Source organism: Protopterus annectens, chromosome 12.part0 (genome assembly GCF_019279795.1).
Source record: "Protopterus annectens isolate FY-2018-M chromosome 12.part0, PAN1.0, whole genome shotgun sequence".
In the NCBI taxonomy this organism is placed as follows: Eukaryota; Metazoa; Chordata; order Ceratodontiformes; family Protopteridae; genus Protopterus; species Protopterus annectens.
The window spans coordinates 1,191,109,394-1,191,134,964 of NC_056746.1; positions in this window are offsets into that span (position 1 = coordinate 1,191,109,394).

Genomic DNA, 25,571 nt, shown 5'->3' on the forward strand with positions numbered 1-25,571 from the left:
CTAGTATTAAATTGATAAGGTGGTAGCTGAGGTACTGCTGCTTAGGGTAGGGGGTTAACTTGAGTAGTAAATACTACTCTAAGTTGGAGTTTTCAACTCCAGGCTGGATGCAAGGTTTAATCCTTACATTATTTTCACTTGTTCATTGTTATATGTATATAGTTTTGACATCCACAATATATTTTGTACACTCATTGTCACTACAAACAAAATTGAATCCCATACAAAATCCCATAAGAGATTTAATAAATACAGCTATATTTAAAGGTACACCTAAAGAGGAGATGTAACATTATTTATCTTGTTATTTGTTATTTCGATCATAAGATTCTTGAGTTTTAAAAATGCCAAATGACATCTTTAAAAGGAATTTCTTTAAACATTAATGGATTGAATAATCCGTGTAAAAGGGCAAGCCTAATAAGATACAATAATTTACACAAGGCCAATCTAGTCTTCCTGCAAGAAACCCATCTCTTGAAAAAAGTTATTGATAAACTAGCCACTAATAAGTATACAGTATTGGTTAGTTCAGAGCACACTCAGTAAAAGAGGAGTGGCTATTTTATGGAATAAAAGTATGCCCATTCCTAAAACCATTAAGTCTTTTCAGGATGACAAAGGAATGTTTTGTATGGTTACAATACAAATTAATGGGAAGACTTACACTTTAATTAATGTATATTGGATACCTGGAATTGGTATTAATACAGTGAAACATCATATTGATAAGATCATATCATTCTCTATAGGGGATATTATTTTAGCTGGTGATTTTAATTGTATACTACATGAAAGTGATATTACCACTATAAGGAAAAGAAGAATTACATCTAATGCGAAACATTTAAATGATTTTGCTAATTCTTATCATTTGAATGATATTAATAATCAGATAGATTCAAAATCATTACCATACACCTTTTTTTCTAACAGATACAAAACTTATTCAAAAATAGATAGGGTCTTTATTTCTAACCAGATGGTAACAGATTTAAATAATTCCAAAATCATTTCATGTCCTATATCTGATCATAACTCAATTGTTTTTGAATCCATGATAAAAAATACTCATAATGTTCAGATCAAAAGGATACCAGCATACTTAACTCAGCTAAAAGACTATAAAGAATATATACTTTCAGAAGTACAACATTTTCTAGACATAAATAATACTCCTGAAGTCTCCATTGTCTATGTTTGGGATGCCTTAAAATCATATCTATATGGACAAAGTATCAGATGGTATAATAATAAAAGGAAATATTGGGATAAGGAATTGTTAGATATTCAAAGTAAATTAGACTCTTATAAACATAATAATAAAGAAAATATTATGGACAAGAAAGTTATTGAAGAAATAAACAAACTAAATGAGAAATACAAAGAAATTTTAAATCATAAAGTTAAAATAACTTTAGAGAAATACAAGTTTTGTCTTATTCAATAAGCCCCAAATACTTACATAGACTTAAAAATAAAACAAAAGATTGAATAAACAAAACCATATCAAAGAAATCTTTTCTCTAAGGAAAAGAAGAATGTTTCTAGTATACCAGAAATACTGGATGAATTTAGAAATCACTTTCACAAGATTAACCATAACAACATTAACATGGAACCTAAAGATAAAATAAAGGAGTTTATAACCACAAACATGAATAAAAAGCTTAATAAACAACAGATTAAACTATTGGACAAGAGTATTTCATATACAGAAGTTATTACACAAATAAATAAGCTTAAATCAAACAAAGCACCAGGTAATGATGGTATTATACCAGAGATATATAAAATCCTTTCTAAAACTACATATTCATTAATACATAAGGTTTTTATTTTGGCCCAAACTGAGTTAATAACCCCCCCATCTTGGCAATATACATTTATTTCACCAATTTTAAAACCTAATAAAGATCCAACTAGATGTTCTTCATATCGACCCATCTCATTACTTAATGTTGATTATAAAATGTTTATGAGTATTTTTGCTGATAGATTGAAGACAATCATCCCGGCATTATAGATATAGATCAGGCGGGCTTCATTGTAAATAGAAATACTTTTGATAATATAAGAAGAACTTTAACATTAATTGATTTTGCAAATAGGAAAAAGAAAGATTTAACACTTATTAGTCTTGATATAGGTTCAGCATTTGATTCAGTAAGTTGGGACTATCTGTTTACCTTACTGAAATGCACAAACTTCTCTGATGCATTTGTAAATTTAATTGAGCATTTATACAAAGGAACGCTGGCTTATATTAAGGTAGGAACATATGTTTAACAACAAAATACCCATTCTTAAAGGTACAAAGCAAGGATGTCCACTTTCTCCACTATTATTCACTTTAGTAATGGAGTCTTGGGCTAATTTGATTAGAAACAGTACTGACATAGAGGGTTTTGAAATAGACGAAAATACAACATCAAAATTCAACTTTTGCAGATGATGTTCTAATTACATCAGCAGGATCTAATTCTTCTATGCAGTCTTTATTTGATAAAATGATGAATTTTAAAAGTATTTCTGGTTTAATATTCAATGAAGAAAAACTAAAATACTACCTATATATACACGAAAAATATTCTCATTAGTGATTTTACTAAATATGTACCCAATTCAGGTCAGATAACTTATTTAGGTATAATACTATCTAAAGATATTAAATCTATTATATATAATAACTATAATACCTGTTTTCTTAATATACAAAATCTTTTTAATACCTGGAATAATATGTTTTTTTACTATGGAGGAGAGACTTACAATTATTAAAATGATAATATTCCCCAAGATTTTATACTTAATACAATCAATAATACTTTCACCTACAAAAATAATTATCAAGAAACTGAATACACTAATGTTAAATTTCTTATGGGCACCTAATAGACCTAGGATTGCATTAAAGAAACATACTAATAGCTGGTCTCAAGGGGTATTTCTTTTCCAGACTTTAATTTATATATTATCTCTTCTATTATAAAAGTTATTACTTTATTAATAGATCAGTCATATATCGCAAAATGGAAAGATTATTGGGAGCTAATTAGTATGCACTTCATGAAAATCTCCTTAACACATAAAAATATGATTGTAAATAACTCCATGTTGTGGTTGCTAAAGGAATTTGTACTTCACCTATTACACCTAAACATATGGTTTGTTACCCATTAAATATTATTATTAGTTATCGTAACTTTATATTCATGCACCCTAAGTATAGGGAATGGAATTTTATTGTATTCCCTATAATGTATACTCAGGGTATGCTTATGTCATCTACTTCTGAAGGAGCTCATTTAGCTATAGATAATGATCTAAAGTACTGGTATCAGCTGATATCTGATAATAAAGTTAAAAATCTAGATTTCTTAAAACAAGAATTTGATCTAAGAGAAACTTGCTGGTTAGAGGTTCAGATCTTTAGACAACATCTCATTGATAGAATAGATCTAATGTCTATAACAGTTAAAGAATCTATTCCAAAACTGATTGATTACTTGATATTAAATTTACAGCATAACGTTTCTGATAAAGGTAAACTTTCATATATACATAAAATTATCAGACAAGAAACTTTTTACAGTGTAGATTCATACTGGAATTATTTCACCTCTATTAATGGGGACCCACCAACTCAACAAGATAAACAATATATATTGGAATCTGCTTATAGAACTACATCTTCCATTGTCTGGAGACTTTATACATGGAAATTTTACATAGATCTTTTATACACCTTTGATGATGAATAAAATGAATAATAAAGATAATCTATGTAAGAGATGTAATGTAGAAATTAATGCTGACTGGGCTCATATGTTTTATGACTGTATGAAGTTGAAAGAATACTGGAAGTCAATTAATGAATTTTTGCAGGCTCTTTTACAGATAATTTCATTATTTCTAAGTCTCTTATATTATTCAACACACCTGTACCTCAATGTGTTAAAAGATTAAGCTTCCCTTGTTATGGTCTATCCTAGCAGTGGCCAGGAAAATAATAACTAGAAATTGGATTTCAGATACACCTCCTTCATTCAATGAATTTAAAAATGTTATGAATATAATGTGCCATATGGAAATAAGCACAATTAGAATGAGAACAACTAGAAAAACATCATATTATATTGTATGGGATAATTTACAAAATTTGTTAAAAAAATTCTAATTTCAATAGCACGGTATTTTAGTTTAATTAATTGATCTGATTGTAGTGGATGTCTTTGTAAATACTTTAGTTGTTTTGTTGAATATTATAATACCTATTTTTAATTACTTGTATAAAATTGTTATGATATTTCTCTTATATGTTAAAACAATAAACCTGTTTTGAAAAAAAAAAAAAGAAAATGATTTTCCGCCTCTTTCCAGAGCTTAATTGAGAACACATACAGTTCCGGAGATTTACCATGTCACTGTTGATTTACTGTATGTTTAATTTCAGCCATAGTAATTGGGTTCATTAAAGTTTATGCCTGCTTTGCATCTATTTTTGGAAGGTCCAAACTACTCAAGAATTTCTCCATATTATTCCTGGTTAGCTTGGAGATCTGTTGAGACACATATAAACTAGCATAGAAATTCCTCAGTCTGTCTAGTATATCTTTTGGTTCATAAAATAACTGATTATGTGGCCCCACATACAGGAATTCTATGATTTGCACAGCTTTTTTCCATCTGAGCCAAATTCTGCCAGTCCTCATTGGTGTATCATTGGATTTTTAGCTTTAGGTTATTTTTAATTTGTTCCGATTGCTCCATTAGTTCATAACCACATTCTGTAACCTTATTAAATTATCCCCAAAATAGTTATTTTACCCAGTTTTTAAACTTTGTCCTTTTCAGGTAATATTCAGAGAACTTCCAGTGTCTTTTGCATACATTTGTCCCATTTTTGTTTCTCTCTAGATAAAGCGGGCCACGATACAAAACTACCAGTGATGGCACTTTTTTCTTAACAATTAGGTGGGCGTATTCTGTTACTATCATCCCCTATCCAGTCTTGCCACTGTGTCATATTTCCTGGGTACATATGTTCTGGGGGAGAGTTCATCTCCATAATACTTGTATACACTAATCCTATTCTAACAAAATATCTGTACATAAATCTTTCTAACCTGGTGACTTTCCTTCTTCTATGGTCCCTATTAACAACTTTTGTTGATGTAACCACATTCCAATCAACTAGACATAGCAGAATACCCTCATGAAAGTGTTACAGCTGGGTGAATATGTCTCAAAATTCACTCAACTTAAATCCAGGGGTAAGTAAATAGAGCAGATGGTGAAGCTATCACTTCTGTGTGTTCCTTTTATAGCCACTAATCTCCCCACCTTGTCCAGGAGAATATCCTGCACCTGAATGAGCTACCAGTATGGATGTTCCTTGGCTTCTACTAACCTCAACCCCCAAAAAGAAACCCCTGTTGCATTTACCCTTTAAAATAGACTTGTGCTTTGTCATATAATAAGCAAAGGTCCACCTCCATTGCATACATATATTGGAACACTCTCCTTCACTTTTTAAGGTTAGCCAAACCATTCATGTTCCATGAAATTATTTTTAAATTACCAATTTAATATTAAGAAACACTTATTAACCAAAGCTGTAAACCCCCTGATGTTGCAAAATGGCCTGTATATATCCACCTGATTACTGTTTGTCGTACACTAATCCCCCTGTTTTTCTGCATCTCTGCATACATTTTATGTTTAACTAAGAACTGCAACTGCAAAAATTTCCTCTTAATGAACATATTTAATAAAAATCAAACCATATGTAGCAATTGTTTAACTATATACAATCAAAACCTTTCTGCTTCAGCTACCAAGCAAAATTTGCACACACTTAAAAACTGTCCAGTGACTGAGAGTTTACTTGTCTCTAATCATAATTTCATCCATATTTATGTTTCTGATGCACTCCAGAACAGTTCTTGTTTCATGCAAACACCAACAGGTTCATAGGTGTAAAGCACAACACTGTAGAACAAATCAGACCTCACACCACAAGTTCCAGGCCAGATGAATTCACTCAGTTTAGTACACAGACTAATTTATTAAAAATAAAAAAAAACAAACTTCTGCAGTAAAAGTTAACAGCAAAACTTCAAACTCTAATATCATTAAGAGCAAGTAACACTTCTCTGGTCCCTCGGTTTTCAGAAAAGCCTTTTCAGAGTACATCTTTCTGCTAATAAGCATACACTTAAAAATACATGCATTTGATCAAGTAAATAATCGTCCAATTAAGAATTCACTAAAAAAGCCAACTAAAAAGGTTAATTTTTAATATTCTTTTTTTTAACTTTCTTATATTAAATGCTTCCAAGAGAATTCCCTATTCAAACCTCTCATAACATTGTATCATATTTTAAAATAAATATTGCTTCCTTCCTTCTTAAGTGTTCCTTAATTTTTTCATCGGTACTAAACCTAGTATTCATTTGTTCCAAAACAGTTGCCTGTAACCCCTGTGGGTGTCCATTATGGTGTTCCTTAAAGTGCGTAGCTACAGGACTCTGAAATCTTTGCTTCTTGATGTCCCTTATGTGCTCTGTTAATCTCAAAGCAACACTTCTCTTGCTCTCCCCAATATAAAATAATCCACAAGGACATTTTAAACTATATATAATCTTTTCACTGTTGCAATTGAAGCTACCTCTTCTGTCAATTTTTTTCCATTAATACTTTCAGAGCTATTCACTATATGTTTGCATACTGTACAATTATCACATGGAAAAGTTTCATATCTCACTATATTATTTTCTATATTTTTTTGTTCTCTCAGATTTTCCATGAGCTAACATGGCTTTAAGACTCCTGCCTCTTTTATACGGAAAACAAAGTTTGACATTTTTAAGGCAGGATTTTTCTTTCTGTATATAAGACCAATAGTACCTATTTTCTTTAAAATATTAGAAAAATGAGTATACTTGGACACAAAATATAACTCACTTTCTTTTTCTTCAGCATTCTTTTTCTGCATTATTATGTTCTGTGCTTTATTCACTTTTTTATTCATTACTTTATTATACCCCAACCAAACTTTCTCTGACTTATAGCCCCTTTCTATGAACATATTAGCTGTATTATGAACTTCCTTCTCACATTCCTTCTCACATTCCTTCTCACATTCCTTCTCACGTTCCTTCCTACCATTACATAAACGTTTAACCCTAGCCATTTCCCCATAAGGAATGGAAGAAATAGTATTGGGGGGGGGGGTGACAACTAGTTCCATGCAACATAAAGCTTGGTTGTCCCATATTTCTAAATATTTTAGTCTTAAGTTTACCATCTTCCTGCCCTTCTATTGCAATATCCAAATAATTTACTGTCTTTCCTTTTTGTAACCCATCAAACTTGATCTCAAACCTTGCAGTTCTTGAACAAACTTTACCACTTCTCCATAGCCCCTTTTGCAAACAAAAATCAAATCATCAATGTATCTATAAAAATGAACAACATGTTTTCTAAAAAGGTCATTCCTATACACATATAAATTTCCATAGAGACCCACGGATAAGTTAGCATATATGGGGGCAAAAGCTGCCCCCATAGCTGTCCCACACTTCTGATGATACAGAAAGCCATCAATTTCAAATATATTATTTTCCAAACAGAACAATGTCAGTTCTATGATATATTGTGTACTGGGGCTCCTTCCCCAGAAAAAATGCTACAGCTTCTATGCCATCACTATGTTTAATGCTTGTGTATAGGCTGACTACATCTATTACTATAAAAAAAAATTTCTTCTGCCATGTTATTTTCTTTACTTTAGCCAAAAAATCAAAACTGTCTTTGATATATGAAAGTAATTGTATCACCTTTTTTAACAGAAATTGATACAAAAAAAATCTCAAATTATATGTTACATAATTGCAGGCAGATACAATGGGATAACCTGGAGGATTAACTATGCTTTTATGTATTTTTGGCACAAAAAAAAAAAAAACTATGCCAACTCACTGCTTTTATTCAAGAACTTATTTTTAACATCTTCATGACTAAAATAATTTAGTCTAACCCCTTTATATATTAATTCTTCATAGTTCTTGACCATCTCCTGATAAGTTAAAAAACCTACTTTTTCATAGAGTTTATCATTTTCTAGATGCTGTAAACACATATTTACATATTGTGTGTAATGCATTATTACTAGTTGTCCCCCCTTATCTGCAGACTTAAATATGAGTTCCGTTCTTTCCCTTAACATTTCTAAGGTCACCCATTCTTTTTGTGTCATATTATATTGAATTTCACTTCTGAAGAACTTTTTACACTCTTGCTCTATTGCATAATTTAACATGTAATGAAACATTTCGGTTTTGACACACTTAAAAGGAGACATAAATTTGCTTTTATAAGAAATACCACTAGTATCAAAATTACTAAAAGCATTGCATTCTAAGTCAGAATTACAAGAAAAAAAAGCTCTCCATTACTTGCAGCATCTACAAAATGTACATTGCTCACATCTGCTTCTAAACTTTTTGTTTGATTTCCAAAGAAATCTATTAAATGTAACTTGCGAACAAAGTTGAATACTTTTCCCTTTAACTCATACATTCTGGGAAGAGACGGATAAATCTCAAACCCCTATATAATACATTTTTTCTTCATCACTAATTATGCATGCAGACAAATTTACAATATATTCAAAACCACTCACATTTGTATTATTAGAAAGTCTCATTTTATTATGTCCATTTTCCCCGTTTGTAGATTCGGGAATTATATCCGGCACCACGCTGTTGATCCTGCCGAAGTTGGCAGGATCAACAGTGTGGTGCCGGATTTGTTGTAACCAGGTTGGTCACGAAAATTTCTGTTTAGTTACCCTGGATTCTGTCCCTTTGGGAGCCGTGGGTAGTCTTCCCATTCTTCCCCGTCACCTTCCGCTGATGAGGCTCCACTTTCAGCCGATGTATAATAACTCACAGATCGTTCAGTTACCTCCTTCCCCTCCTGGAATCTAGCATGCTGCTTTTTGTTCGTTCCAGAAGAAGAAACAAATGCTTGCTTGCATTTGTAACCCCGAATGTCTATCAACAGTTTTTTTTTTATGCTCAATGAGCGCTTTTTCATAAGTCAACAATTTATCATTGACACTGCAAATAGCCTTCAAAGGCTCCCTGACTGATTTGACTTGTTTAATTTCAGATTTCAGCTTAGCCCTCTTCAGCATGTCTCTCTCCACCAAAATGCTGACCCACTCAGCACTACATCTGTGCGCTGCTGCCACCCAGTGTCCATGAAATGCTATGTCAGCTTCACTTGCCAAATCAAATGGTGTAGAGGGATTAGAAAAGGCTCTTAAGCCTCTAGGTGTTATATCTAGTTCTTGATATCTGTTGAGCCTCTGTTAGTTGGAAAAAAACAGACATCTCTTTGAAAATAAGTCTCTCTGCTTGTTCTAATAAATCTTGCACTTCAGGTATTACAGAAACATTCATTCTCTTACCCACTGTTGAGAATGCATTCACTGACAGTTTCTGCCTGTTCTCATCCCACCTGGAGTATATACTGGTAGCAAACCTTGGATTTAGAGCAGAACCATCATTGTCATGGGTTAAGGAAACCCTGACCCTCTCCTTCTCTTGGCTAGGAGGAAACAAAAAAATTATCCACAGTTCCTTGGCTGGAATCCATTTCTAATTCTCTAAAAAGTCTTGGCAGTCTCACAAACGATTCACTGGCCATAAATAAAGCACCACACTGTAGAACAAACCGACCTCACACCACAAGTTCCAGGCAAGATGAATTCACTCACTTTAGTACACAAACTGATTTATTAAAATAAAAATATAACTTCTGCAGTAAAAGTTAACAGCAAAACTTCAAACTTTTAATACAATTAAGAGCAAGTAACACTTATCTGGTGCCTCGGTTTTCAGAAAAGCCTTTTCAGAGTACATCTTTCTGCTATTAAGCATACACTTAAATACATGCAATTGATCAATTAATTATCCAATTAAGAATTCACTAAAAAAGCCAATTGAAAAGATTAACTTTTAATATTCTTTTTTTTAACCTTCTTATATTAAATTCTTCCAAGAGAATTCCTTATTCAAACCTCTTGAAAACATTGTATCATATTTTAAAATAAATATTGCTTCCTTCCTTCTTAAGTGTTCCTTAATTTTTTCATCGGTACTAAACCTAGTATTCACTTGTTCCAAAACAGTTGCCTGTAACCCCTGTGGGTCTCCATTATGGTGTTCCTTAAAGTGCGTAGCTACAGGACTCTGAAATCTTTGCTTCTTGATGTCCCTTATATGCTCTGTTAATCTCAAAGCAACACTTCTCTTGCTCTCCCCAATATAAAATAATCCACAAGGACATTTTAAACTATATATAATCTTTTCACTATTATATAAGTGAAGTTGCCTCTTCTATCATTTTTTTTCCATTAATACTTTTAAAACTATCCACTGTATGTTTCATAGGTTCATAGGTGTGGACAAGGCTAATGACCACAGGGGCCTTTTTAAGCCTAGCCATCCAGCCCAACTCTCTTGACAAGTTCTGTTACTTTTGATAAGTGTAAGCACAGGCTTCAGAGATGAAACATTTACAATGTACGGCCTGGGAGATGAACTACTTACAGGCTGCCTGCATCATTTAGAGACATAGTTGCCAAACCAGGGATTAATTTCCTGTTTCCTATCCAATTGTTGAGGTTGCACTTGGATCAGGTTAGGAAGAACTCTGCTTTCAATGGATGGGGAGCCTATTCCGGAGAAGGGGTAATCGCTGGGATACATATCTGTCTCACCAGTCTTTAGAACAGGTAATTCTGTTGCTGTTTGCTTTGTGGATATGCAGGAGATCCATCAAAGTGGGGTCTAACAATACCTTGTACGGCAGGCATAGATGTCCCCTCAACAGCCTGTAGGAGACAGAATATAGGGATACAACTGTAAGGCAGTCTGCAGAGGACATGTTACTTATGCCCTGTATTGTTTTAGTGAGGAACATCTGTGGATGTTTCAATTGTAGCATATGCCTGGTTAGGTACATACCAAAGAGGGAATTGTGCTCAGTAACAGGTCTGATGAATGCTGCATACAGTGGAACAATGATCTCCTTGTACCTAGATGCTATATGTTCATTTATAGGTTGTACAACACAGAATGATTTCCTCATTACTGTAAACACGTGATGGTCAATGGCTAGATTACTGTCTATGCATACTCCAAATTCCTGACTACTGGGTCAACTCTTAGGGGTGTGTTGTCAATATTGTAGTTACCAAGGGATGGATGACTTCCTGAATAATACTATTATGCATTTCTTGGCATTTGGTTTTAGTTCATGGCTCTGACACAAGTTATTTGAATGTGTCAGCCCTTCTGGAGAAGGGGGATTCTATGAATGCTTCTAATTTGCAATCATCAGGAAATTTAGCCAGTTGGTAGCCCTTAACAATGGCCTTGACGTCAGTGAAGTTAATGTCAAAAATGAGTGGTCCCAGAACTGATCCCTAAGGGACTCTGCTTGTGACATGCCTCTTTGTAGAGGTGGACTTTCAAGTTCTAACCTTCTGGGTCCTGTCTGTGAGCCAACTGGCTATCCAGTGGGTGATATAAGGATTTATACCTAATCTCTTGAGTTTGTCAACAATGCCTGAATGTGGTATTGTGTCAAATGCCTTGGCCAGGTCAAGGTAGGCAGTATGAACCATTTTACCTTATCCATTGTTTTGGTGACCTTATCAAAGAAGTCCACCTGGTTCAGTATGCTTGACCTGCCCTTGACAAAGCCAAATTGGATTGGGTCAAATGTTTGGAGCTTTCCTGTGTCATTTTTGATAATTTACATGATTCTTTCCATGACTTTGCATATGAGACTATTGAGGCTTATAAGTCTGTAGTTTCCTGGGTCTGTAGATGGCCCACCTTTGTGCAGGGGGATGACTGTTGTCATTTTCTGTTCATGAAACATTCTTCCCTATTGATAGACGAGGAAGTTATATTTGATGGTATTTCCTGATGTGAGGTTGAGGGGGAGAGAGGGGGTAAAGTTAGAGCTGAATTTGTCTGCCAGTAGGTTTTGTTTATCTTCTGGCTCGGTATAGGTGGCTCCATTAACAATGAGTTCTGCACACAATTGTGTACTGACTTTGAAGTTGTGGACATAGTTAAAGAATATCTTGTGGTTGTCCTTGGCCTGGGAAGCCAAATTTATCTAAAATTTAGCTTTGGTAGATTTTATTTATAGACTGACTTGTTTGTTTAGTTTGATGAGAGTACTATTATCTGGCTGGGTGTTTCACCTCCTAATTTTTACATGATTTTTTTCCTTCTGTCATACAGCTTATTGATGACATGATTCCTCCATGGTGACTTGTTTTTTGAGTTAACTCTGTACTTCTTCATAGTGGGTACAGCTGTCTCTATGCAGCTTTTAACATGCTTATGTAGGGTTTCTGTGAACAGTTCTGCATAGGCAACAGTGTTCTTGGGGTTTATGAGGGCTTGGAAATTTACTAGGTTACCACTTAATAGTAGGAAGTTAGTTTTAGGGCTGTTCCTGAACATTCCAGATTAGCTGGGGCTCCAGGCTCTATTTTTACTTCAAAGGAGACTGTTTTGTGGTCTGACTTTACCAGAGAAGACATTAAACTAGCAGGTGTAACTGAGCAGCACTCCCCCATATTAGCGAGGAACAGATTCAGTATGTTTGCACCCCCTGGTTTGCATATTAACAATCTGCTTCAGGGAGTTTGTGTTTACAAAATACAGGAATTTCTGCGCCTGTTCTTTTGGTGTTGTATACAAGTCCTAGTTAATAGTGGAGTAATTAAAGTCACCCAAGAATATGATATTGGTTTGTATGGTGAGTGTTTCCAATAACATTAAATGCATATTATGGGTTAACTGGGTTATAGAAACTCACGCGCATTGTCTTGTTTGGCCAACCTTGAGGTATATTTATTTTTGATGTAAAGCGAGACATCTCCACCTTTACTCCCTGTCTGTGTAGTAGCTGGTCTAAATGTGCAGAAGACATTATAGCGTTGGACTGCCTGTGTGCTCTTCACAGCTTTAAGGCATGTCTCAGTGACTGCACAGATGTTAGCTGTCTCTAGGGTGAGGAGAACTTCTAGAGAGTGGAGTATCTTGTTTAGACTCTAGCATGGAGTAGTAACACCTTTAGATTTTCTTGGTTTTGATTTGCTATATCGGAAGTACTTTCAGTTTGGCATTGCCTAAAAAAGGCACAATAGGGGAGGACAATGTTTTAGCAAATATTCGAAAGCCTAGAGGGGAGAGGTGCAGACCATCCCTGGCAAAACAGTGTGGTTTCTTGACCACCTCTTTCCATGCTGACAAATAATGCATCCAGAAACTATGCCAACTATTAAAATCAGTTATCTTCTTTTCATATAGTGGCATTATCCAATACCATTGTTTTTCCAAATGTTTCTGGTGAGATCCCATTAACAAGATCCATATATTATAAATATGCCAGATTAAGGGAAGCATGTTTGTTTACAGCAATGAAAGCCTTCATATGGACCAAATTTCTGTCAACATTATATGCTACTCACCTGTCTAAGCAGGCTAGCTATAATCAAGCTGTTGGCTTAGAAACAAAGCTCATTTTAAGTAAAATGTTTTGTTTCCTCAATTCAAAGTGACTCACAGATGATTATCAGGTCACTGTACTTTGCTCAGCCCCTTGTGCCTTAGCAAAAATGGAAAATGTGCCTTTTGATGGGGTTTTCTCCAGGTCGCTATCCTGAGGTATCTCAAACCTCTGTTCCTTCTGCTCATGTGTCATAGCAGTAGGAAGTCACCTACCTCTTCAGCACTTTTCTGCAAAAACTTTATCATCTCTTGTGTCTCTAAGAATAAGGCCTCCTGGCAACAGAACTTTGAAAAATACAGGGTACACCAGTCAGTTTCTTAGCTGTTGTCTGAATAGCCTCATTGCTGGGAAAAAAAAACACGATCACTTCTGCATTGTGGCTGCAGAAAAATCATTTTCAGTTATACTGTGTTCATCCATGACCCTACACTGAACCCCAGGCTTCCACAGTTTTCTGTGTGTCTCCTCTTTTAATATATAAGATTCAAGGTAGATGATTATATGCTGTGGTCAGCCATCTCTTCTTAGGGCTGCTCTGGCCTATGCCCTGTGTGCTCTCCCAATTCTTATGGAGTCTTCTGTGATTCTGGACCATCTTGCCAGATAATGCTGGACAGAAACTGCACAGTTTGTATGCTTCATACTCTGAGGGTCTACCGTCTTCCTTATCCAGTACTTCTTCCATTTTTGTATCCATATCAGCCAGTCTATCCTTTAATGATCCTCTGGATGATGCCATTTCCTACTTTAACCACTCATTCCTAACCCTTCTCAATCAGCAAGCCCCCCCGCAAACCAAATGCATTAAAACCAATCCCTGCCCATGGTTATCAAAATATACTAAACTAGCCTTGCACCAAAGGGACAAAAAATGGAAACAATATCAAAAACATAAAAACCCTAACACCCTCTTAGAATGTAAGCAACTATGAAACTCCCCAAAAAACCTAATAATTAAAGACCGCAAAGCCCACTACTCTAAACTCCAGTCCTTGCACTCAATAAATCCAAAAAAATTCTGGGACTCCATCTCATCCATGTTGCATCCTGGCAACAAAGAAAACCCCTGCCAAGACCCCAACCTGTCCAACCTTGAAACAGCCAGCCAGTTCAACTCATTCTTCATAGATTGCATAGCTAAACTGCCAGCCTCCTTCCCATCCTCCTCCTCCACCACCACCCCCTCCTGCCTTAACCACCACCCCAATCATCAACCTTCCTCCACATCCTTCTGCCTCAAGCCCATCCCCACAAGCACTATAAAAATACTTTTCCTTAAACTCAAACCCTGTCGCAGTGCACCCAACAACCTTCCACCCACCTTCCTCAAACAATCTGCAGACAGCATTGCCTATCCCATCTCTATTCTTATAAATAGATCCATACAATAATCATACCTACCTTCTATCTGGCACCATGCTTACATCATCCCCCTCCACAAAGGTGGCAAAAATACTGATACCACCAACTTCAGGCCTATTGCCATCCTTTCTCCTCTTTCTAAAATACTAGAGAAAACAATACAAGCACAACTCATGGCACACCTAACACTAAACAATCTCCTGTCCCCTACCCAACATGGCTTTCTCCCTGGTCACAGCACCATGACTGCCCTTCTTTCCTTTCTTGAAACCATAAACCTCGAACACGACTCAGGCAAGTTCATATCCACACTATTCCTAGATCTATCAGAGGCCTTTGACACCATCTCACACACCCTACTTATATCCCAACTCTCCACCCTACACCTCTCTCCCACTACCATTGCTTCATTTTCCAACTACCTGTCCAACCGCCAACAAGCTGTCCAATGGAAAACCTCAACCTCCCCCTTCCTTCCCACACCCACAGGTGTCCCACAAGGTTCTGTTCTCATCCCTGTTTTCTTCAACCTATTCATTAACAACTTTCACCAATCCATCCCAGACTCATCTATTATCCAGTATGCAGATGACTCAACAATCATCTGCTCAGCATTTTCCCCTTCCGATCTCCTAGCAAAAACCCAACTAGCCTTCTCCAAAACAGAAACCTGGATGCAGTCTAACCATCTGGCACTAAATGCAAATAAAACCAAACTAATGTTTTTTCCCCTACCAAAAACTCCATTGACAAATCCACATTCACCATACAGAGCCAAAACAACACCCTCCTTGAAATTGTTCCCAACACCAAGCTTCTTGGCATCATTATTGATGAAGAACTAAAATATGACACCCACATCCACTCCACAATCAAGAAAATCCACTAAATTAGGTCTCCTATACAGGCACAACTGCTTCCTAAGCCCCTTTACCCATTAAACTCTTGCATGCACCTTCCTACTCCCTTCCCTTATGTATGGTACCCCTTTTTTCACCAATCTCCATCTTGGCTTTCGATCCAAACTTGAATCCTGCTACCACAAGATCTCCAAATTTGCAACCAATTCAAAAAACTCATCCCACCACTGCCACTCCTTCCTCACCCTCAACTGGCTTGAACTACCCAGCTACCTCAGCTACCTACAACTCACCACTGCCCACAAGCTCATCTTTAAACCTGCCAACTGCCTAGCTCTCACTACTTCCTTAAAACCTTACATTCCCAACCGCTCACTCAGATCCAAAAAACAAAATCTCCTTCAGGTCCACAAACCCGCACAACCTCCTGGCCATCTACTGCTGTCCCACTCCTTAGCTAAAAAGTGGAACTCTCTCCCCACACACCTATTCAACCTAACTAACCATACAAATTTCAAATCTCAGCTACTATCCCATCTTTCTTCCAAATGGGAATGCCCTTGCCATGCTCCAACTTAACACCCTCCCCCCTCATTCCACCTTGCACTGACTCATCCAACTACCTCTACTATTACTTCATCCCACCCAAAACAATCCCTCCCCTAATAAAAACTAATTTTCTCTCTAATATCTATTGTACTATACTCTTCAATCTCAAATATACTATTACCCTCTCCATGCATAATATTTTCCTAACCTACTAATGGCTAGTAACTATATATTTTGAAATGTTAAACCTACAATTGAGTTTATAAGAGAAATATACACTTTATGTAACTGTTGAAATTTCTGTATTGAATTATGTCCTTTCATTTTCGTAATATTGTGACAAGCCAATTGCAAATATCATGGAGCTTATCGGTAAATGTTTAATTAGCTGTATAAACTAAGTCCTTTTGTAACATGTGAAATGTAACTTGCAATTATTATGGAGCTATTCTCCCTGGGCCTCCACTTTAAACAGGCTCTTCTTGGCCCAGTGGACTTCCCCGTCCTCAAACTTAAATAAATAGAATAAATAAATAAATAATGATGCATTTTTCTCTCTGCAGGATAGTCAATGCATCAGAGTGATCCAAGAGCACTTTGTCAACATCCTCATTCTTCTGAGTCAAAGTCTCAATTAAGGTATCCATCTTTAGCGATCTTTTGCAGTTCCAGCAAAACTGATTCTAGCGCAGTATCCTGAGGCCCATGCTTAGCACCTCCTTCATCCTCCTGGGTACTCTTTCCAGTAGCGTGGGTCACCATACTTTCTTCATTGAAACAACCTTCCAAACAGTTTGAGATTCTGTACTCTGGATCTGAGTCACTGGTGAATTGTTCTTTTTATTGTGGGGCAATCAACTTTTACACTTATAATAATAATGTAAATGCTTAGACTAGCACTTCCCCTTAAGGCTTTGGTTATTCCTTTCTATTAGATTGAGTATGAAGACATTTGGTCAGCTATCCTGCCATACTGGAAGTCAATGATTGTCAAGATTTTGAATTTATTAACTGTGACTATTGTCTTGAATATGTCCTTTACTGGCATAGATTGTGTACTGTTGTAGAAACAAAGCTTAAAACTTCAGTCTTCTGACAGTGCTTTAGCATTAATGCTGGAAAAATCCGATTTATTAAAGATGATAACTTCTGTCCCAGTGGGTATCGAAAATAAGACTAGAGAGTTTTGTGTTACATAATTATTTCTTGTACCCTTCTCTGGGTGAATATAACTTTAATCCTAAATATTTATCTTCCCTGTCTAACCAAGAAGACTTATTTGTACGTGAAAAACTGCATGTCTACTTTCTCCAATAATATAATATAATCATCTGCATGTGCTTGTTATTGCCTCAGGCATATCGTTCAAAATCATTCAAATTCTTTGCACAACACACTTCGTTATTATTAGAAATAAACATGGGGAACATGGATACCCTTATCTTGTTCATCTCTGTAATATCACTCTGCAGGATTTTCCTCATTAACTAAAATCCTGACCAATGGCTTCTTATGTAATGCTTGTATCCCTTAAAATCATGCTCCTTCTGCTACAATTTGTCTTAATATTTAAATTAAAAGTTTCTAATATACCGTCAAAGGATTTTTGTGTATTTAGTAATATTACTTCTGCTCCCCCTTGCAGTTCTGCCCTTTTAGCAAACTTGATCATAGATCTTCGATGATCAGTTGGGCCATACCTTTCACAAATCCTACCTGTTACTCTGCAGTTATAACAGCTTTGAATATACTAGTAAAATCTTTACATCTACTTTGCACAATGAAACTAGCCTATGATTATCAGAATCCTCTTTCTCCCCATTACCGTTAAGTAATATACCACCACATTATGCTGCTCCCTCAACCAAAATTTGACTAAGCATTCCAGTCATTTTTCTCCTTTAATTGAAGTCCCGCATTCTTGTAAGATTCTATTTGAAAACCATCACCACCTTACCTTACCACTCTTTAAAATCTCTTTAAATATCTATTAACATCCAACACTTCTCCTATCCCAATACCACTAAAATCTCCAACTAATTTAGCTGGGGTATCACTTTTCCCCATTCTTTAAAAAGAGTAGTCTCATTCTTAGTATATAACATTGTCTTAAAGTCTAAACTCTCTAATTCATTTCATCTTATGAGTTGTCCCCATTACCTTTCCTAATTTCTGGAAACTTAAATATCTTATAACTTCCAACATAACCATTTAACATCAACCTCCCTCCTAACATTCTACTTAGCTCATATTCTAGGTATTAACATTTTCATTTTTCATATCCTTGCATGTTTTTAAATTAGTCCTTAGTCTTCCAGTCTGCTCCTGTAATTTCTTCTCCATGCTTTTATTATTTCCTGAAAACTTCTTAACCTCTCATTCAAACTTTCCACCTTGCTTTCCTTCTGCCATCTTGTTATGCCTCTTTTTATCAAAGTATTTCCTCCAAAGCAGTTTTAATATCATGTCATTTGTTAATACCTATCCTACTATCTTCCCCCTTCATTCTTTCCCATCATCTGCTCTATTTCCTATAACTACTCTACCTGCCTTACATCCTATCAGGGACCTGGATTCCACTGCTACCTTGCTTCTGTTTCTGACTTAGCCTCAATCTACCATTACCAATCTATGATCAGAAAGCTCTCAATTCATTATCCATTCATTCTTTATGCTTCTTACTTACTCTCATTAGGTCTATATATTACTGCTGAGCTTATATTTTGATCTTCCCTTTCTCAGTTGCCTACCTCCCATCTACCTGCCCCTTGTTGGTTCAGCATCTTCTTCTGTCTACCCTCCCTTCTCATCAGACTCCCTATCCCATCTTCCATCTAGTTATTGTTTAGTCATGTAATCAAATACAACTCTTCATGACTTCAAGGACTTTGGCATACCAGTTTTGTCTGTCAATAACTGTTTCTTTATATATTTTTAAATTATATTCATTATTTCAGTAATGCCCTCTCTTCATCTTAGCCTCTGCTACTGTTTCTTCTACTTTTGCATCAATGTTTTTTTCTAGTGACTTCCCGTTTCGCACTACCAGGCCAAAGTTCTGAGTTTCAATTTTGCTGCCAGACCTTCAAGTGAAAATCTGGGTTTATTTCCATATGTATTAACTGATCTGATCTTCTTGTGGTCCATAAACTTCTCAAACGTATTCTCCAACAATGCAATTCAAAAGATATGTTTTTTTTTTTTTTTTTTTGGTGGACAGCCTTACTTATAACCACACTATCATAGCCTTTTGTTATTAATAGGAAAACCATAGCTTTGACTACATGAACCTTTGTTGACACTGTGATGTATTGCTCTTTAAAATGTTATCCAGATTAAGTAGGGGTGGTGATATCCATATTAAGTAAGTTACATTTTGTAAATATGTTTGTTATAGTCTTAGCAATCGTTTTAAATTTAGTTCTAAAAAATGCATTTTTTTTTGTATTCAGTACACTTTAAGGGAAAATAGCTTGTAAGGGATATATATATATATATCAGCAAACAGCAAAAAGAGAATAATGTTTCTTCAGCTAATAAATTATTTAATATTGAATATCCATAATAATCAACTAAATTGAATTCAAACATAAATAAAGTGTTAACATTTAAATATCGTATCTTAAAATATTTAGGGATTAAATAGTGGTATTAAAAGATGAAATATAACATAAACAGAGATGATCCTATCTTTTTACAAGAAACATACTTAGTAGAAAAGGATATTCATCTGAAATTATTTCAGGTTTTGAAGTTATAACAGCATCTTGTTATAACTTTAAAGAAATCTGCTGAAGTAAACCAGTCTCTTCATTTAACTCATACATTAATTTGTTAATATTTTTCAAAGTTACTAAAATGTCATTTGCAAAAATTTGAACTTTTGAATTATAATTTATGATATTTTAAAAGTTTCAGTATTATGAATTAATCAAATACTATTAGCAAAAGACTCAATAACTAAAGTGAACATTAAAGGAGACAGAGGACATCCCTGTTTGGTTTCTGTTTTAATTCTAAATATTTGTGACATAAATAGGTCCTATTTTGATAAAAGCCTAGGACATAAGTTATTAATAACATTAATAAATTATTTTAGAAATCCAAAAAGTTTTAAAGTTTTAAATAAATAATTCCAATCGACAGTGTCAAAAGTTCTTTCACTGCCTAAACTTATTAATGTTAATGTTTTATTTTGATTTTTGGCAAATCAATTAAAGTAGTTACCTTTTTTATATTGTCAAATATAAAAGCCCATTCCAAGCACCATTCATATTACACTTGAATGTGTGAGGTTTTCTGCAGTATTCGAGTGCAAGGTGATGTGACTGGTCATGTCAACCCTGAAGCACCTCCCCTAGGAAGCCTACCATTCTGTGGCTTCATTTTATTTATTTTTTTTTTATTTTTAGAGCAAAACTAAACATGCTTCATTGCTCTAAAACACAAATAATTTTGGAAAATCCTCCCTGGAAAAATGGCGTCCTAAGCAGCTACCTTGTTGGCCTATTTGTAAAGCAGGCTGTGGTATTGACCATCTGGTGATATCTATGTGTAAAGTTATCTGTTAGGCTGTTGAGAGAGACAGTTTGCAATGACCAAGGAATTATGTTGGCAGAATTATATTAGTTTATATCCTGCTTCTTTCTGAATATCAAGGCCAGATTTGCCTGTTATTCTATTTGTGCTATAACTACCAACTTTAGCATTCCAATTATCTATGACAAATGCAAATACCTTTTTGGTAAATTGTCTAGAAGATACTGCGGATCCACATAAAATTGATGAAATTCTTCCTTATCAGCATCTATAGTTAGAACATGAACTTGTATCACTAAAATGTTGAATGGCTTGTTTTTAAGTCTGACTAAGTTCATTCTATCATTTTAGGGTTTTAACAGAACACTGGTTTTGACACCAGTTTGTTAACTATAAGGAATAATCCATTTCTTCTGTAAGATCCTTATTCATAGTAGATGAGATGATTATCTGATGTACAATTGCTCATTCTAGAACATTTTAGTTCACTGTTTCCCAAGATGCCAGTGTTTACTCTTGACATCTCATCCTTAACCACACCAAGTTTGCCTTGTTTCTTAGTTTTATGTTTCAAGTTCCAGTAGTGTTCCATTGTTTGTAGCATTAGAGTTTTGTTTCATCTCTGATCCCCTCTGCAGATAACCTTTAACATGACTATTTGTCATGTGATCTTCCCCCACCTCCAGACATGAGAGCTTCATCTTTTGGTAACATTTTAATATGACTTTGGTTGCTTTTGTCCAAATACTGGAGTGGCTTGCCATTACCTACTCCAGTGCACCATCTTTAGTCTTATCTCTCTGATGCAAGTGGCAGGTGATGACTTGGGTGGCTGTACATGGTATAGCTCACAGCATATTCTTACCTACCCATTTCTACCCCATTCTTTTCCATTTCTGACATTTCCACTTGCTTTAATTTCAACACTCGTAAAAGAGCTACCTCTACAGCATCTCTCACTAATCTGCTCAATACTCCCTACCACCACACACATTCCAGGCATCAAACCTAATCATTCTAGCACCAAGAGACTAATTTCTTTTTTGTTTTAAAACATTAAAAAGAAAATATTTAAAATGCTATTAATGCATCCCACAACTGGAATGCAGGGCCTCCACTGGCAACCTCCTGTTTTTAAATTAGGTCAGGTAGGTATTTTACCTTTGGATTTGATGTTTAATTCTTGTGATATCATTCACATCTGTTCCAGTTACATAGCTCTCAGAGTCCTGTATCCATTTATTCCAGTTTGATCCAAGTTCAGTTAGTTGCCTATCAATATCAAATCCTGGCAGAGTTTGTTACTGAAATTAGATTTCTGCTTTAAAAACCTTTTCTTTAGTTTTAATATATGTACATATCTGCAACATTCTTTCTAGATATATGGTTTGACTTGTTAATTACATAACTTAACATTTCAAATAAAATTCAATTTAATTTTTGATGTTTTCAGTTTCTTTTAGGATCTGTAATCATCCTTTGTATTGGATCTTAGTTTTCCATTGTAGTTTCACTATTTCCACTGAAGTCTCACATCCTCTTTTAACTAGACTGTACATTAGTTTTCCTGTGCTTTCATTTTCAGCATGGTATAGTAGGACCTTAGTGAGAGTGAGAGTGAGATACTGTACAGTGTATACAATTATTACAATTAGGTACTACTTTGCATGTGTTAAGACAACCTGTACTTATAATTCATGATGCTGGACATGGGCTAAGCTTGCACTAAGAGAAACCTATGCAAGTTTATGTGCAGGGGAAACAGCAAACACTTTAGAGAATCCTCTGCTAGTCTTTGCAGTTGTTCAGAATGAATGAAACTGATCATAATGCTTCATTCTTGGGCAGAAAGTCTGAAGTTTGGTTTCACAGAATGACTTTAAAATGCAACCATTGCATCAATGTTTACAGATGAGTCAGAAGTTTGAATTATTGCAATTTGATGTTGCTTTCAAATGCTTTGTACAAGATAATAATCCAGTAGGTCCTTAATGCCTAAAATGCACTACAGTCTTTTCATAGTATATCTTCAATTTTTTTTTTCAAAAATTAAAGCATCTGTTCCATAGCTTATGTATTACACATGTCTACTGTCCCATAACATTATCACCAACAGTATATGTGATGCACACATAATAAGCTAAAGACACTTTAAATGTTAAACTCCAAATAATGTGATGCAGTTCCATACTAAACTGATGGGCACTTTGAAAATGAGTTAGAGTTATAGATAGATCCTGCTATCATATGTACTTAATTAATTGACTTGTGGAATTTACTCACATATATAATCCAATCAACTAAAGGGATTTTAAGAATCACAAGAAATAACTGCCATTCAAACAATACCAAAATAAATAAATACATAAATAAATAAATAAAATTGTCCACTATATCTAATCGCTAAAGTTAAGCAAAATGGTTATCACGCAGTAAATCAAGTGACACTAGATAAATCAAAAGAAATGCGACAGTATAGCACGATTATATAATAATCTTTAACTCACAGTATGCGAATAAAAAGAACTTCTAGTGCGAGAACCATAATGTTATGTCTGGAAATTTCTAATCATTTGTTTCATATTTTTTAAATCGCGTAATTCGTGAACGTAAATAATGCACTACTTGATATAGGTTAGTTTGAAAGCATTTATTTGCAGGCACGAATGTCAACCTAGTTTGTATCCAATTTATGATGAAAAACAACAAGCTCTCTTCTGAAACCACACACTTTGCAATCTAAAATGTTAAAACAGTTTTACTTCTGGAGAGGCAATACTCTATAGAGATTCAAGAGGCTTCCTTGCTATATTTGTTCTAAAACATTTGTGGGAATTTCCTGTTCAAGAAAATCAAGTCCACAACTGTTAAAACTAAATTTCCATTACTAAACAGTTTATTTCAGTATTTTTCCAGTCACAAAGCACTAAAGCACTTCCAAGGGGCACTAGGACCCAGTTGAGGCAGGTACGAGCCAAGCAGCACGAGGAGGAGCTCCCACCTTTGTACGAGGGAGCTGTTCCATATCTGGTGCTGATGAGAGCAGCAGGTCTTTTCAAGTCCGTCCGTTTGCAAGACCTGATTCATCTTGGGCTCTGTTACTGACTTCTTACCTCGCACGCACGTTTGTAACGTGAAATGAGCAAACGGTTCACCGTGACTTCTTTTTCTGGAGAAGATGCAGAAGGATTTTGGGGCGGGGGTGATGAGAAAGAGAAAGACATGAAAGTGAACCCAGGTTATGAAGATTCGGAGGAGATTACCGAAATAGCACCCGACTTCTCAGAAGACTGCAAAGGTATATAACATACGATTTTATTCTTTCTCCCGTTTGACCTAAGCAGATGTAGCCTGGGTACCGCCTTCCGCTGTCTGACGAGGGAGATAACCAGACCGTTGTAGTGATTAGTGAGTTAGCTATCAGTCAGGTTTAAAGAGAAGTGGGGGATCAGTACAGTAATAACACGTTGTTAAATATGCTGGGCAAAATACTACACGGATCTGCAGTATTTTATCATTTGTCCAGTCCTGGATAAACTACAAGTCTAGTTGTCATCCACGTCTTTCCCGTGGAGACAAGAGAGGGGTTTGATACCCTGTTGCAGTCAGCTTATCCCTGATTTTCTGGGATGTCTTTGATTTTGTCTTAAATGTTTGTTTTGCCCATACATTTTGTGATTTTGCAATAAAATAGGTAATGATACTCGGTAATCATTAATTGATTAGGTCATCATCAGTCAACTGCTTTAATTTTCAAGTAATGCATATATCCTTCCATGACAACTTTAAAAGTGAATACCGCCATGGTCTAAATAAAGGCTCTTTTTATTTTGCACCCCCCAAAGAATCTTAAGTAAAGATATTGAGAGCTATGCGCCGATCATTGTGTTGAACCCGAAGGGTTGGCCTGGCTTGCTTGGCTTAGCACCTGTTGCCTGTCTATCTTTTTCACATTTCCCGTGACTGAAGTTAGGGAAAAATAATTAAATCTGACACTGACAGGGAGGCTGCTAGCATGCGGATACTAACTTGATGACCATTTCTATGGCTTTTTTTTTTTTTTGCATTATGGCATAATTTTATATTCTGAGTATTTTGAGGTTTTGGGTGGCTAACTATGCGATTTTACCCTAAATCCAGTAAGATATTCTTCTATACATGCCAGATTTTATTTTGCTTCATGCTGTTGGACTGAAATTTGCATAACCAAAACTCATGTGCAAGACAGTAGACAGTGACTTGCTTTTCCAGTCTGAATAATTAAAATTCACATGGAGCATTAAGTGGCTGGCTGAAAGAACAGAAAGTTATGCTCCAAGGGCTGTAAGTAAATGGATGATAAAACAGTTATTTATATCACGTTGTTCAAAAAGTAATCGACTGTATAAAATAAAGTAGAATCTTGGTGTGGGGAACTAGTTTTAAATCATGTTTAAATACGGAGTTTGCCCCCTGAGTTTCATATAGGGGAATTGCAGGTTGTTCCATAGGAGTCCAGATGAATAGCCTCCGGCAGACTTCAGTTTGGTTGTGATGTACATACTGAGAAAAGTGTAGAAATTACCGAAGGTTTACTTTTCTCAAGTCTAATATTTACACTGAACAGAGTCAGTAATTGTGTTTATAAATTAAGTATTATGTGCTAGT